This window comes from Lissotriton vulgaris, chromosome 10, assembly GCF_964263255.1.
Source record: "Lissotriton vulgaris chromosome 10, aLisVul1.2, whole genome shotgun sequence".
NCBI lineage: Eukaryota > Metazoa > Chordata > Amphibia > Caudata > Salamandridae > Lissotriton > Lissotriton vulgaris.
Window position 1 is genome coordinate 426522599 of NC_141698.1, and position 15564 is coordinate 426538162.

Here is a 15564-nt window from a genome sequence, read left to right on the forward strand (position 1 = left end):
GAAAGTTGGCGTCCCGGAGATCTAGAGAAGCCAGGAAATCCCACACCGTCAGGAAGGGAAGAATCAACTGTAGATCGAAGATGGATACACAAGTTTACAACCTTCAGATCCAGGAAAGGACGGAAGTCCCCATTTGGCTTCTGGAGCAGAAATAGGATTGAGTAAATCCCCCGAACTTGCTGATTTACAGGCACCTTCACCCCAGTCCCCTTTGAAACCATGTCCTGAACTCCGTCCATCAGAGCTCGACACCTTGTCTGAGACCTGGGTACAGGGGTAGCTCAGAACACATCCACCGGAGGAGTTCCAAATTCAATTCTGTAGCCAGCCGGACCATCTGCAGGACCCACTGATCCTGAACGAACTCCTACCAAACAGGAAAAAAGGTGAGGCGACCCCCAACTGGAAACCCCAATGAGCATGTCACACAGTCATGACTTGGAGGGACCTGCTGAAGAGGAAGCACCCTATTGACCGGATGTACGTCGTTACAACGCATGCTTTTACAACGCATGCCTTTACGACGCAACTTTTACAACGCAAGTCGTTACAACGACTTGCGTTGGGGGGCGCTGGATAGTGAATAGTTTAATTTACTATTCCAACTCCAGTCCCCGTGGATAGTAGGGATGGTGTTGGATAGTAAATTAAAACTATTCCCTAGCCTAGAGCGCCCCCCAGCGCAAGTCGTTGTAATGACATGCGTTGTAATGGTTGCGTCGTAAAGGTACTTCGTTGTAAAAGTTGCGTTGTAAACGCTGTTCCCCTATTGACCCCAGGACACGTAAATGTAAATGTAAATGTGCTGGACTTGTAAAGCGCACAGCTGCCCGTAAGCGTCCCGGCGCTTGCTTAGGGACACCCGTCCTGGTATTCCCCTGTGAGAAACCACGGCAGGGTGTCCACAAGGTGAAAGCCAGGCATCCCGCCACGAGGGGCCGTAGTGGAGATTAAGCAAGCTATTGCCCAGAGTCGCAGAGTGTGACCCCGTGAGTTGAGTAGGCACCAGAGCGAGAATTGTCGAGTCCGTGGAATTTTGAGCCCGAGACCCGCCGAGGCGGGGAATCGAACCCTGGTCCACGGTCAATCTCAGCTTCCGGGTCTGCCGCCTCTAACCACTGAGCCACGCTTCTCCACCGTGGACGTTAGGGACACCCCGGCCACATTCCCTACCACAAAAGGGCTGGGCTGCCATCTTTGACTTAAATGCCTGCCCAAAAGCCTGCTAATAAACCTGCAAACTTCCCCTTCTGAGAAGAGTGGACCAGAGCCAACAATTTCTTGTCCTCAGCAGTTTCCTTCATCAAAGCTTTCAACGGCTCCCCAAACAGCCTAGAGCCCGTGAAGGGAAGCATCATCACGGCAGCCTTCTGAGCAGCATCCGCCTTCCAAGACTTAAGCCACAACTGGCTCCGTGCAGCAACAGAGGCACCAGCCACCGCTGCAGCAGCACTAAGGGAATCGAAGGACAAATCTGCCATGAAACGCAACTGTTGTTCCAACATGGACAAAGATTCTGAGGGATCCTCATCCCGCAAGAGCTCTTCAGAAATACCCAGATAGTCTTTCAGAAGTGACTGAACCAGATATCTGGTGTAAGCCGCAGACCGAACTGCAAGATTAGAGGCAGCAAAGGACCTCTTCATGGCCCCCTCAACCCGCTTGTCCCCAGGATCTGAAGGAACTGCATCCTTTGACACCACCAGGCACTGAAACGCCATACCAGCCAGCAGGGAATCCACCTTCACTACGGCCGGTAATTCCTCTGCGAAGCCCTGCAAAGGATACCCTCTTAGCCAGAAACCGGGGAAAGGCATGTTTGTCAACATCCTTCCACTCCTCCTCCATCACATTTCTCACAAACTTATGAACGGGGAGGCTTTCAGGTACCTTCTTCAGGTAATTGGCGAAGAAGTCTTCATACTCCCCACCCTTCATGGGACCAGGGAACCCCAAATTGTCCCAAACATGCGAAGGTCTGCCCCCTGGACAAAACAACCCTTCACCTCCTCATCAGAGTAAATGTCCAGATCGACCTCCACCGAGGCATCCAACTTTTGCTTCTTAGACCCCTTGGGCTCACGAGCCACAAAGGCCACCACCACAGCAGCCTCAATCATCTTTTACACATCCGTCAAGGCAGGAGACGCGGAAGACCCAGCGACCACCACTTCCTCCTCACAGTTGGGCTCACACACGTCCGAACCTCTACTCTCCATGATGTGAACAGGAGAACAGAGAACCAGCCCCCAAGAAATACCCTAGACCAAACAATGAAAAATTCCTACGGGCCAAACTGGGAACGCCACCCAATCCCACAGCCAATCCCAATGCAGAACCGAAGGCCAGCCTTCAAAACGGCCAATCAGAGAAAACCTACAACCTACAAAAGGAAAGACTGAACCAGGCACCAACCGTAAGGACCTGAAGGAACGCAGAAGCCCCCGCCCCAGGAATCAATGTACACACAGGTAAGAAACACATAATATGCTCCAGCAGCTCTGCAGGGAGTAGGGGCCTAGAGCCACAAAAATACCACATGACCCACATAGACGGTAAACACTGACCAAATGACAGGGAAACCACCCAAGGTTTGTAAGCATAGGCAGCCCTGACCACGATCTGGCACACATTTCTCTAATTAGTTGCGGGGTCCTACAAGGCGCAGTCCGCCACGTAATACCGCATAAATAAGCTGGAAACAAAAAAGGGAAAAACACGGGCTCGAAACGAAACGAGCACCGAGCCATTTAAACTAGGCATGGGTGGAAAATCCGTTCCGCTCGCGGATTTTGCGGATTTTCGGGAAATCCGCAATCCGCGAGATTTGCGAATCTCCCGCAAAATCCGCAAATCCGCGAGCAGCGGATTTTGCTCGCACTGCTCGCACTGTTCGCGTGAGTTCGCGTGAGTTTGCGCCCCGCGAATAAGTGCAAAATTGCAGAAATACGATCTTAGCAAAACTGAAAGTAACTACTTACCAGGTTCAAAAGTTCAGGCTCATCATTAGTAGCCATTTCCTGTAGTGCTTCCTGAGGGGCCCCTCCAGAGTTCAGTTGCCAGTTGAAACTATTATGTGACCCTGCTCTGAACCTCAGAATAGTTACACATATGCCACAAAGGTCCTGAATTACAGCTAAGGGAGACAAGCAGGAGCCAGGCTGGAAGTTAAAATCCATTAATCAGCCCCTAATTCATTATTGTCAGTTGGGGCAGGGCAGGTGTTGTAACTAATTTTGCAACAATGAAAGCACTTAGCAAGTGCAAAAGATCACTAATCAGGGCGCACTAAGGAAGCAGGTGCCAGCTAAAAAAATATTCTGTGACACATTAATCAGCCCCAAATTAATTCAGGTCACTTGAGGCAGGGAAGGTGTGCTTTGCTTTGCCGAAAATAATGTACACTGGACAACCAGAGGGTGTGGTGATGAAACAGAGGGTGGCATGGGTGGGCCAGAGGGTGGCATGAGTAGTCAGAGAGTGGCAGTGGTGACAGAGAGTGGCAGTGATGAAGAAGAGTGTCCCAAACAGGCTGGACACGTAGAAACAACAAGTTCGCGAAACTTGCGACCCGACAGGTAAGTTCGCAATTTGCGAAAGTGTACAAAACCCTCGCGAACTGGCAGAAACACGGGCGAACACACAAAAAAAAAATCCGCGAATTCGCGGGAATTCGCGGATTTTGCGGATTGCGAATCCGCAAATCCGCAAAATTCGCGAACGCGAGATCCGCAAAATTCGCTCATGCTTAATTTAAACATACTTCTGAGGAGGAGCCAAACTGCCACGCCTCCGGCGCGCAGAAAAGCCAGCTGCGCCCAACACATACCCCCTCCCACCCCGGGTGCTCCTGCTAGAGCAGGGAATGAACGCGGAAGAGGGGAGGCCACAGCAGGGAGTCAAACGTACTTGCAAATGACAGGTACTTAGGGGATTAAACGGCTGCAGAGCAGACTGTATCACACTTACCTGAAAGGAGGCACAGTTACAGCGGGGAACGTTGTTTACGACGCAACTTGTAGCACGCAGTGCTATTACAACGCGGTTTTTAAATCGCATTCTATTACAACGCATGACTCTGGGGGGCGCTCAAGGATAGGGAATACTTTTAATTTACTATCCAACACCTTCCCTCGTGTCAACGGGGACTGGTGTTGGAATAGTAAATTAAAATATTCACTATCCAACACCCCTTTGTATTATGCATTGTAAAAGAATGCGTTATAAAAGCCGCGTTGTTACAGCATGCGTGCTAAAAGCATGCTTTGTAACATCGTACATCCAGTTACAGCACCCCCCACGACGAAGTCGGCATGGAAGTAATTCTGCAGAAAAAACAAACAGGTCGTGGATAGGCGGGTTACATGGTTCAGGGTGTGGGTGTGGCCTCGAGGGAAGGGATGGATTTTTAATTGCTTGGGAATTTCTGGTGGGATGAGCTATGCTCATGTAGTTAGGACTGGGACGGGGAGCGCTGCCGGGGAGGTAATGCGAACTATCCTAGCTGTAAACTGTATGGTATATGCTGAATGTCGCAAATAATACACGCTTTCTATGGCTAAAGGAGTTGTGTCTGTTATGGCAGCAATGATGGCTTATATTCTCCTGATTAATTTTGTGCTTACTGTCAGGCCTCTAATGTCATAGTAATTATGGAGCAATATACAGCAAACGAAGCTTGGGTGAAGTCATCAATGATGTCATCCATGATGCCATCAATGATGTAATTTGAGATATAATCAGCAATGTCATACATGATGTCATAGAACATGTGATGAGTGATGTAATATGTGAGATCAAAAGCAGTGCATGTCAGGGAAGCAAGTTACAGTTTGTGCTGCTATTTATGACTGGTGAATTTCTGTGTTCTTTTAAATTCAAAACGTTATTGTTGTCATTGTCATTAACTTTTGGTTTTCCTGCATAAGTGGGGTGGTTGGCTGCAGGGCCTGGCCTGTAGGATGTGGGGAAGGGCTGGCTTCTCCTTTCAGACCTCTCTCTCAGATCACAGGTGTGAGTAGTAGGGTGTGGTAAGGGAATAATCTCTCCTTTCAGACCGTTCTCTAAGGTGACGGGCGTGCATTGTAGGGTGTGGGGAAGGACTGGACTCTCCTTTCAGATCTCTCTTTCAGGTGGTGAGTGTGCCTTGCAGGGTGTGTAGAGGGACTGGCTTCTCCTCGAAGACCTCTCTATCTTAGATGATGAATGTGCGTAGTAGTGTGTGTACATGGACGGACCTCTCTGTTGAGACCTCTCGCTCACATGACAGGTATGCATACTAGGTTGTGTGCATGGATTAGCCTCTCCTTTGAGACCTCTCTCTCATATGATGAATTTTGCTGCATTCCCAAATTTTCAAAATGATGTAGACATGGGGTGGCGCATATATGGTGTGCCTGCCTTCCTCTTTGTATCTGTGCTATAGAAAACACATAAGGGTGAAATAGCTTCAAAGACAATTGTGCAGGAAGGTATCCCTACCTACACAAGAACTATCCTGATTGCAATGCAGGCAACCCACCACTATGGCACAAGGGGGCCTGCATTGGTGCTAGGCCGTCCAAAGTGCACCAGTGCATGGGAAAAGCAGAACGGTGTCAATTCTTAGAAGATAAGGCACAGTTCTGCTATGTCCAGATGATGCAACGCAGCACAGCAACTTTGCTTGCTGCGCTGCTTTGCACTACTTCTTTGTAACTATGACCCATGAATAGGATTTTTTTTTTATTTGTTTTTATTGCAGAATTAGAAACCATTGCATACAATAAATCAACCAGCACACTCATGGTGTCCCCCCGCTTGGATCGAGTAAACATAGAGTATACACAGCCATTCAGCCCGTATCCCGGGGGCCGGGCGGCATAATGTTCCAGATTGCCAGCAAGACATCATAGTGAGCATCCCTGAGGGACAATTGGTCGAAAATCTCTTCATGTATCTGCATTTTACCCCCCCAACACCTAACCCATCCCCAACACCTTCCAGCATAGTCCAACAGCCCGGTCTCATGGCGATAGTGCGATCCCGCCCCCCAGTCCCTGTGGGGGCCCTAACATAACAGAGCCACATGCTCCTGCCCCTGCTCCGCCATCTATCCAAACTCTGCAGACCCGTAAGGACAGTCACAGGCCCGGAATTACCTCCGCTCCCCAACCTGGATCCCGGTGCCCAACCCACCCCTCAACAACCCCAAAACAACACCCATTCCCTCCCCCCCAGCAACCGCTAATGATGTGGGCCGTGTTCCTAACACCAGTATGGGTCCCGCTACAGATCTACTAATACCTCCATACTCGTAAGCCTCACGGTGTCCTCATGCCCTATCCATTCAGTCCTCATCGTCCACCAGGGAGTCACGCAGAGCCTGCACTATCAACTCCCACGCGCGCGCTGATTCCAGGCTCTTTTCATTGTCAAGCTTGACTGCTTGTCTCATACGGAGCACACTCTCGCATTCAGACCACCTCAGCAATTCATTCGTCCATCTCCTCACAGACGGCCCCTCCCTGGACTTCCAGTGCCAGGTGATCTCCCTCTGCGCCAGTATCAGCCCCAGGTCAATAAATTTACTTGTCACCTTAGTGTTTTTTGTGTGTTGGAACCAGAGCAACAAGCACGCCGCCATGTCAAACTCCACCTCCCTGTCGGTCACTGCATTGAGGAGTTCCCCAACCTCCGCCCAGTAATCCTCCAGTTTCAGGCAGCCCCACAGCAGATGATCCAGATCCGCCTCCAACGCCAAGCATCTCGGACACCGCGCCTCTTGTACCTGAAAATACCGTTTGATCTTCTCCGGGGTCAGGTAGGCCCTATGCAACACATAAAAATGCACCTGCTGGAAGCATGCGTTCCTCGTGCCCTTCCATGTACGCTTAAGGATATGACCCCACACCGTGTCCGGAATGGGCCTGCCTATGCTCACCTCCCATTTCGCTTTCAGGCCCAGGAGCGGTTCTAGCCCCTCATGCAACATCCTATTATGGAGGCAGGTCACCGCTTTAAAGGTGCCGGCGGCCATCACTACATACTGGCAAGCCATAGTCGTTTCCGGTTCAATGAGCCCCCCTTTCCAATGATGACCCATGAATAGGATGACCGGACGTCCCGCATTTCTGCGGAGGGTCCTGATTTTTGGAGAAGTGTCGGGGTGTCCTGACACTTTTCTCCAAATTGAAGAAATGTCCCGGTTTTTGTGTAGTGCCTGGGTTATTTAAAGAAATGTCCCGGTTTTTGTGTAGTGCCTGGGTTATTTAAAGAAATGTCCCGGTTTTTCGGTAGTTTCTGGGTTGAGTATACTCACTGGTGTAAAATAGATGTGCGCATACTTTCTTTTCACTGCTGGAAAAGTTACAGCATGAAGTCGCACAGGTGATTATTGTAGCAGGAAGGGAAATCCTTTAAAGAGAGACATGTTTTCCCTGGATTTCCCTTTTTTTTCTCTGTGTCAGCAACAACGTCCTTGCACCAGCCATTGGGACAAGAGTGCCTTTAAAGCACCAGTGACCAGCACAAACCTGCTCTGCTCACAGGAGTCAGAGGTCACCACCTGCTGCAAGATCCAGCCAGCCACCTGTGTAACCCTGCTATGCCCTTTTACGGACAGTGCAAAATACTTCAGAATCAAGCAGCTGCCAAAAGTGAAAGGGGCCTGGAGTGGAACCATCCTGCATGACCCTTCCCCAGCCCTGACAAATTGTGGGTCTAAAGGAACTTTAGATCCATCCCTTCATAGGCACTCAAAATGTTGTCTCCATATCATAAGAAGACTTCCACACTGTAATTCAATTGATTATTTGATCATTTTATTTTTTATTTTTTATTCATCCGATATGATTCATATCTGTTTCCTTTTCTCATACAATGATTTTTGGCATTTTCATAATCATGTCAAACATTGTCATCTAAATCAGTCCAATGCATTTCGGGCATGCAAATGTGCCCTTCATCAGGGAAAATGACACTGTCAAAAATAATAATGACATTAATCAGAAATGAATTCACTAATATAATGTACATAAGTGATTATGTGGCAGTAAAAACGTGCTTAAACCAAAGGTTTGAATATAGTGGGTGAGTGCATGGTAAATAATCATAACCAAAATTGCATGCAGGGTGTTTTTAGCGAAATTGATACGTGGTGGCGGTTTGTTTAAACTCACATGTCAGAAGTTTCCAAGGGTAGGGAAACCTGTAGAAAAATACAATAAAAGAACAAGGATCTAGCGTCTATTTATCGTATCTATGATAATTCTAACGTTCGCGCTTGTCAAAGACAGCCATCTCAGTAACTAACCTTCTGTGGCGTGTGAATGCCGATTCACGCGGGTCCTCTCGTCCGTGCGAGCTGGTACAAAGATCAGCTGTGTGTATCTGTTTTTAAAGTGAGTTCCGGTCATGTGGCACATGACGCTGTGTGTTCATGGAAAAAAGACTACGCGAGCGAACGGTCGCCAACGATCGCGTGCAAACGATTGTGCACGTTAATGCGGTGTTCTGGCCAGAACCATGTGTAACGAAAAATGTGTAAAAAATGATAGTAACCTAAACTCTCTGAAGATTATAAAAATCATTTGATCTTTAAAAGATTATTAATCCGGAAAACTCGGGATTCGAACCAAAGATGATCACATGGGGGTCGTAGGAATTAGTGTTGTGAGCCATCAGTGAGGATGATAAAAGTAATGTCAGAAATGTGAGTGTCTATTCAATGTGTGAACCACACGCAGTATACACAAGATACAGTCAGATACAAGCAATTAGTATGTTTCTTCATAGGTAACATGCTAATTCGATTCTGTCATTTAACCCCATTGGTTTCTGGGTAGACAATTTTTTTATCCAATAGTTCTCTCTCATCAATAAAAAGTTATTGTTGTTTCTCCCTTCAATTTTTTGAACTGTTTCCAGTATTATAAATTTAATTTGTGAAACGTTGTGACTTGCTTCTGTAAAATGCTGTGATAGTGCTGATTTGGTGTTCTTTAGTCTTATGTTCGATCTGTGTTCCGTAAGGCGCACTTTAATGCGTCTCTCAGTTTTACCCACGTACATTTTGCCGCAGGGGCATCTGATTCCATAAATCAAATTGGTTGATTCGCAGGTCGCATTCACTCTTAGTTTTATTGGAAAACCTTTGGAGGGGTGGTTGATTGTATTTCCTTGAATTATACTGTTGCAGTTCCCGCAATTTAAACAGGGTTTTGTTCCAGTGAAAGTAATGTTGACTGGAGTTTTCTGTTGTAGAATTTCTCCTAGGTTTTTGGCTCTAGTGTATGCAAAGATTGGAGGTTCTCTGAAAGATTGGTTAAAATCAGGTTCCATGTTCAGAATTGGCCAATGTTTCATAATGGCTTGTTTGTATTTCTTGCTCACCGTGGAGTATTTTGATACTACAACCATTCTTGTCTGTTGAGGTTTGGTTTTGTTGGTTAATAACTGTTTTCTTTCCATTTGATCAATCCTCTTTTTAGATTCATCTAATAAAGATTGTGGATAACCTCTCCATTTGAATTTTTGAATCATTTCATCCAGTCTGATGTTAAGTGTGTTTTTGTTCGAAGTGATTCGTTTCACTCTAGCCATCTGTGAGAATGGTAAATTGTTAATCAGATTAGGTTGGTGGAAGCTGGAGTATAGCAACATGTTGTTTCGGTCTGTTGGTTTGATGTACAAATCGGTCACAAATCCCTCAGGTGTTATAGTTACGTTTACATCTAGAAAATTGACAGATGTATCAGACATGTTCCATGTGAGTTGTATTCTTTGATCGTGCTCATTAAATTTCGTTAGTTCCATTAATAGTTTCTCTTGTGTGTTTGTCCATATGATAAAGTAATCATCGATATATCTGATCAGTAGTTTCAAGTTTTTGGTCCATTCATTATTGGAGAGTATATATCGGTTTTCATACCATTCCATGAAAATGTTCGCATACACTGGCGCTGCTGAATTGCCCATGGCCATGCCTGACAATTGTTGGTACCATGATTCCTCTATTTTGAAATAACTGTGGTATAAAGTATAGTGCATTAGTTCCATCAAGAAGATTTGAAAGTCTTGATCTAATCCTGACTTCAAAAGAGCCGCTTCCATTGCTTCAATGCCCATGTCATGGGGGATACTAGTATATAGGCTGCAGACATCTGCTGTACATAGAATTATTCTTTGTGTTGGATCCCATTGCACTTGTTCAAGAATTTGTAAGAATTGAGTAGTGTCCTTAACGTACGTGCGCATGGCCTGTACAATAGGTTGACAATACCGGTCTATGAGTTGACCAACTGGTTCGTGCAAACTCCCTCTAGTAGACACAATCGGTCGCATAGGGGGGTCATAGATGTTTTTATGTATTTTCGGTTGCATTCTCAATGTAGGACTTTTTGGGTCAATAGTAAGTAAAAAGTTTTTTGTTCTTTCTTCGATGATCCCCTGTTGTAATGCTCCTTGAATGATTTGCTTTAGGGTTTTTGAATATTCCAATGTTGGATTTCTATCCAATTTACAATATGTTTTCTCATCTGAAATGTGTTCTTTGACCTTTTGTTTATACATTTCTGTATTCATGATGACGATGGCGCCACCTTTGTCCGCTTTAGTATATGTGATTTTTTCATTTCTGGCCAATTTATGTAGAGTATCAAGATCTTTCTGTGTAATGTTTTTATTTTTCGGTTTTATGTGTTTGATTTTCTTCAGATCTTGTTTTACTAGATTTTCGAATAGGTCCAGTGTTTTGTGACTGGTTGGAGCTTGAAAGGTGCTGTGGGGTCTTAATCCTACTAATTGATCTTTTTGTTGAAGTGGTCTCTCCGGTAATGTGTTATCAAAGAAATGTCTCAGTTTGAGTTTTCGCATTAGTTTAAAAAAACTCACTTCTAGTTCCAGATTATCAGATGTGGTTGTCGGTATAAATGATGTGCCTTTTTGTAGTAAATCCAATTCATATGGGTTAAGTTGATGGTCACTGATGTTGATGACTAGGTGTTTTGTGGAGGATTCTTTTTGGTTTTCTTCTCCTTTTCCTTCTCTTTGGCAGTCACGGTCATGCTTCTGGTGTTCGGTGGGTCCCTGTCTTTGTCCTTTGCCGGACCCTCGCCTGGGTCTCCTTCTTGTGCTTGGCCTTGGTCTAAAAAAGGACTTGTTTCAGTGACTTTACTGGTAGTCGGTTCTACTGCAGTTGTTTTGTCATGGGTAGCAGGTGTAGGTTGTGTCTTGCGGGCTCTTTGGCTCGTGTCACTGTCTGATGAAGATGTCTCAGTGTTGGAATTATATGGGCGACTTCGACGTTTTTGTGCATATACTTCTGCCCATGTATATACTTCTCCTAAACGATAATCTAGAGTATCTCTTTTGAATTTGCGAATTTTTCGCTCATTTATTTCTTTATGATGACGATCTATTTGGCTCTTGATATCATTTAGGGTAGTTGTTAATTCTTCATCTGACATCATTTTAGATAGTTCTGTTGTGGTTTCCTCTATTTCTGCAGTCAGTTCCTCTAAGATGGTGGATAATTCTTGAATGATTAAGAGAATTAAGTCCAAGGAACATTTATTAAGAATTTCGTACCAGCGCTCCTGAAACTTTTTTGAATGTTTGCATAGGGACGGTTTTAGTGCAATTCGGAGTCCACGTGGTATGCGTAAGTTCCGATGATATTTGATGAGAGTGCTAGCATGTAACTGTTGGTTGGTTCTCCTTTTGGATAAATATAATAATAATAATATAATAATTGTCTGATGTTTTGTTCTTTTGACCGTCCTGTGGTTTCCTGGGTGAGTTCCTCCCTGATTAAAGAATAGATTTGATCTGCATCTTTAGATTCAAATGCAAAGGTTGAAGCTCTGGCTTCAGTGCTTCAGTGCTTTTCGAGATCTCCTCGTAATTGCTCATCTTGAAAGTTAGGGTGTATTAATTTGATTGCGTGCTAAACATCCGCAGGACACTGTAAGTACATAAATTGATTCAGATGAGAAAACATATTGTAAATTGGATAGAAATCCAACATTGGAATATTCAAAAACCCTAAAGCAAATCATTCAAGGAGCATTACAACAGGGGATCATCGAAGAAAGAACAAAAAACTTTTTACTTACTATTGACCCAAAAAGTCCTACATTGAGAATGCAACCGAAAATACATAAAAACATCTATGACCCCCCTATGCGACCGATTGTGTCTACTAGAGGGAGTTTGCACGAACCAGTTGGTCAACTCATAGACCGGTATTGTCAACCTATTGTACAGGCCATGCGCACGTACGTTAAGGACACTACTCAATTCTTACAAATTCTTGAACAAGTGCAATGGGATCCAACACAAAGAATAATTCTATGTACAGCAGATGTCTGCAGCCTATATACTAGTATCCCCCATGACATGGGCATTGAAGCAATGGAAGCGGCTCTTTTGAAGTCAGGATTAGATCACGACTTTCAAATCTTCTTGATGGAACTAATGCACTATACTTTATACCACAGTTATTTCAAAATAGAGGAATCATGGTACCAACAATTGTCAGGCATGGCCATGGGCAATTCAGCAGCGCCAGTGTATGCGAACATTTTCATGGAATGGTATGAAAACCGATATATACTCTCCAATAATGAATGGACCAAAAACTTGAAACTACTGATCAGATATATCGATGATTACTTTATCATATGGACAAACACACAAGAGAAACTATTAATGGAACTAACGAAATTTAATGAGCACGATCAAAGAATACAACTCACATGGAACATGTCTGATACATCTGTCAATTTTCTAGATGTAAACGTAACTATAACACCTGAGGGATTTGTGACCGATTTGTACATCAAACCAACAGACCGAAACAACATGTTGCTATACTCCAGCTTCCACCAACCTAATCTGATTAACAATTTACCATTCTCACAGATGGCTAGAGTGAAACGAATCACTTCGAACAAAAACACACTTAACATCAGACTGGATGAAATGATTCAAAAATTCAAATGGAGAGGTTATCCACAATCTTTATTAGATGAATCTAAAAAGAGGATTGATCAAATGGAAAGAAAACAGTTATTAACCAACAAAACCAAACCTCAACAGACAAGAATGGTTGTAGTATCAAAATACTCCACGGTGAGCAAGAAATACAAACAAGCCATTATGAAACATTGGCCAATTCTGAACATGGAACCTGATTTTAACCAATCTTTCAGAGAACCTCCAATCTTTGCATACACTAGAGCCAAAAACCTAGGAGAAATTCTACAACAGAAAACTCCAGTCAACATTACTTTCACTGGAACAAAACCCTGTTTAAATTGCGGGAACTGCAACAGTATAATTCAAGGAAATACAATCAACCACCCCTCCAAAGGTTTTCCAATAAAACTAAGAGTGAATGCGACCTGCGAATCAACCAATTTGATTTATGGAATCAGATGCCCCTGCGGCAAAATGTACGTGGGTAAAACTGAGAGACGCATTAAAGTGCGCCTTACGGAACACAGATCGAACATAAGACTAAAGAACACCAAATCAGCACTATCACAGCATTTTACAGAAGCAAGTCACAACGTTTCACAAATTAAATTTATAATACTGGAAACAGTTCAAAAAATTGAAGGGAGAAACAACAATAACTTTTTATTGATGAGAGAGAACTATTGGATAAAAAAATTGTCTACCCAGAAACCAATGGGGTTAAATGACAGAATCGAATTAGCATGTTACCTATGAAGAAACATACTAATTGCTTGTATCTGACTGTATCTTGTGTATACTGCGTGTGGTTCACACATTGAATAGACACTCACATTTCTGACATTACTTTTATCATCCTCACTGATGGCTCACAACACTAATTCCTACGACCCCCATGTGATCATCTTTGGTTCGAATCCCGAGTTTTCCGGATTAATAATCTTTTAAAGATCAAATGATTTTTATAATCTTCAGAGAGTTTAGGTTACTATCATTTTTTACACATTTTTCGTTACACATGGTTCTGGCCAGAACACCGCATTAACGTGCACAATCGTTTGCACGCGATCGTTGGCGACCGTTCGCTCGCGTAGTCTTTTTTCCATGAGCACACAGCGTCATGTGCCACATGACCGGAACTCACTTTAAAAACAGATACACACAGCTGATCTTTGTACCAGCTCGCACGGACGAGAGGACCCGCGTGAATCGGCATTCACACGCCACAGAAGGTTAGTTACTGAGATGGCTGTCTTTGACAAGCGCGAACGTTAGAATTATCATAGATACGATAAATAGACGCTAGATCCTTGTTCTTTTATTGTATTTTTCTACAGGTTTCCCTACCCTTGGAAACTTCTGACATGTGAGTTTAAACAAACCGCCACCACGTATCAATTTCGCTAAAAACACCCTGCATGCAATTTTGGTTATGATTATTTACCATGCACTCACCCGCTATATTCAAACCTTTGGTTTAAGCACGTTTTTACTGCCACATAATCACTTATGTACATTATATTAGTGAATTCATTTCTGATTAATGTCATTATTATTTTTGACAGTGTCATTTTCCCTGATGAAGGGCACATTTGCATGCCCGAAATGCATTGGACTGATTTAGATGACAATGTTTGACATGATTATGAAAATGCCAAAAATCATTGTATGAGAAAAGGAAACAGATATGAATCATATCGGATGAATAAAAAATAAAAAATAAAATGATCAAATAATCAATTGAATTACAGTGTGGAAGTCTTCTTATGATATGGAGACAACATTTTGAGTGCCTATGAAGGGATGGATCTAAAGTTCCTTTAGACCCACAATTTGTCAGTTTACTAAATGCCGTTGGACCCTCGGCATTACTTTCTAGTGCACCAACGAAATTAAGGAACCAATAGAGACAAAAAAAGAGGAAAAACAAGCAGTGCATTCATCCCACCCGAATCAACCTTCCCCAGCCCTAACAGCACCAGGGAGTCAGGACCCAGCCTCCCCTTCAGAGCTGCTCCAGTCAGGAACCAGATCCTTCAGCAGCCACAAGAGCATTGCCCTCCAAGCGGCAAACCAGCACAAGACTCCAACTTGAGTATTCAAATCCATATGGGGCCTTTTCTCTTTATTTCTACCCCTCCCTAAAAAGTACCAGACATTATTTTTAAAATTCATGGGCATAATTCAAAGGTGCATGCAAGTGATTGATGAGCAGGAGATAAGTGGTACAGAGAGCCTGGATTTGTAAGTGACTTGGGGTAGGAGGTAAATGTTACTGTTGTAGAGGTGCTGGAGGATGAATTTATGGAGGGTCCACTGGAGCTAAAAAGAAACTATTAGAAACTCCTAAGATGGACTCTTGAGGTGTTATTGGATTTGCTTGGTGGCGGCTGGTTGATCCCTCATCCAAAATGTTCTTAAGGGACTTGTTATGTCCTGAAGGTTTTGCACCTTCAACGGACTTTGACATAGAGAACGGAAACTATACCATTCAGCTCTGAGACTGTTATTCCCATCTGGTTTTCAAGCTTTCTTTATAAACTCGCCTTCTAAGTCTTGAAAATGCTTAAGCCACATGCCCCCATCTCTTTACCATCAGATGCC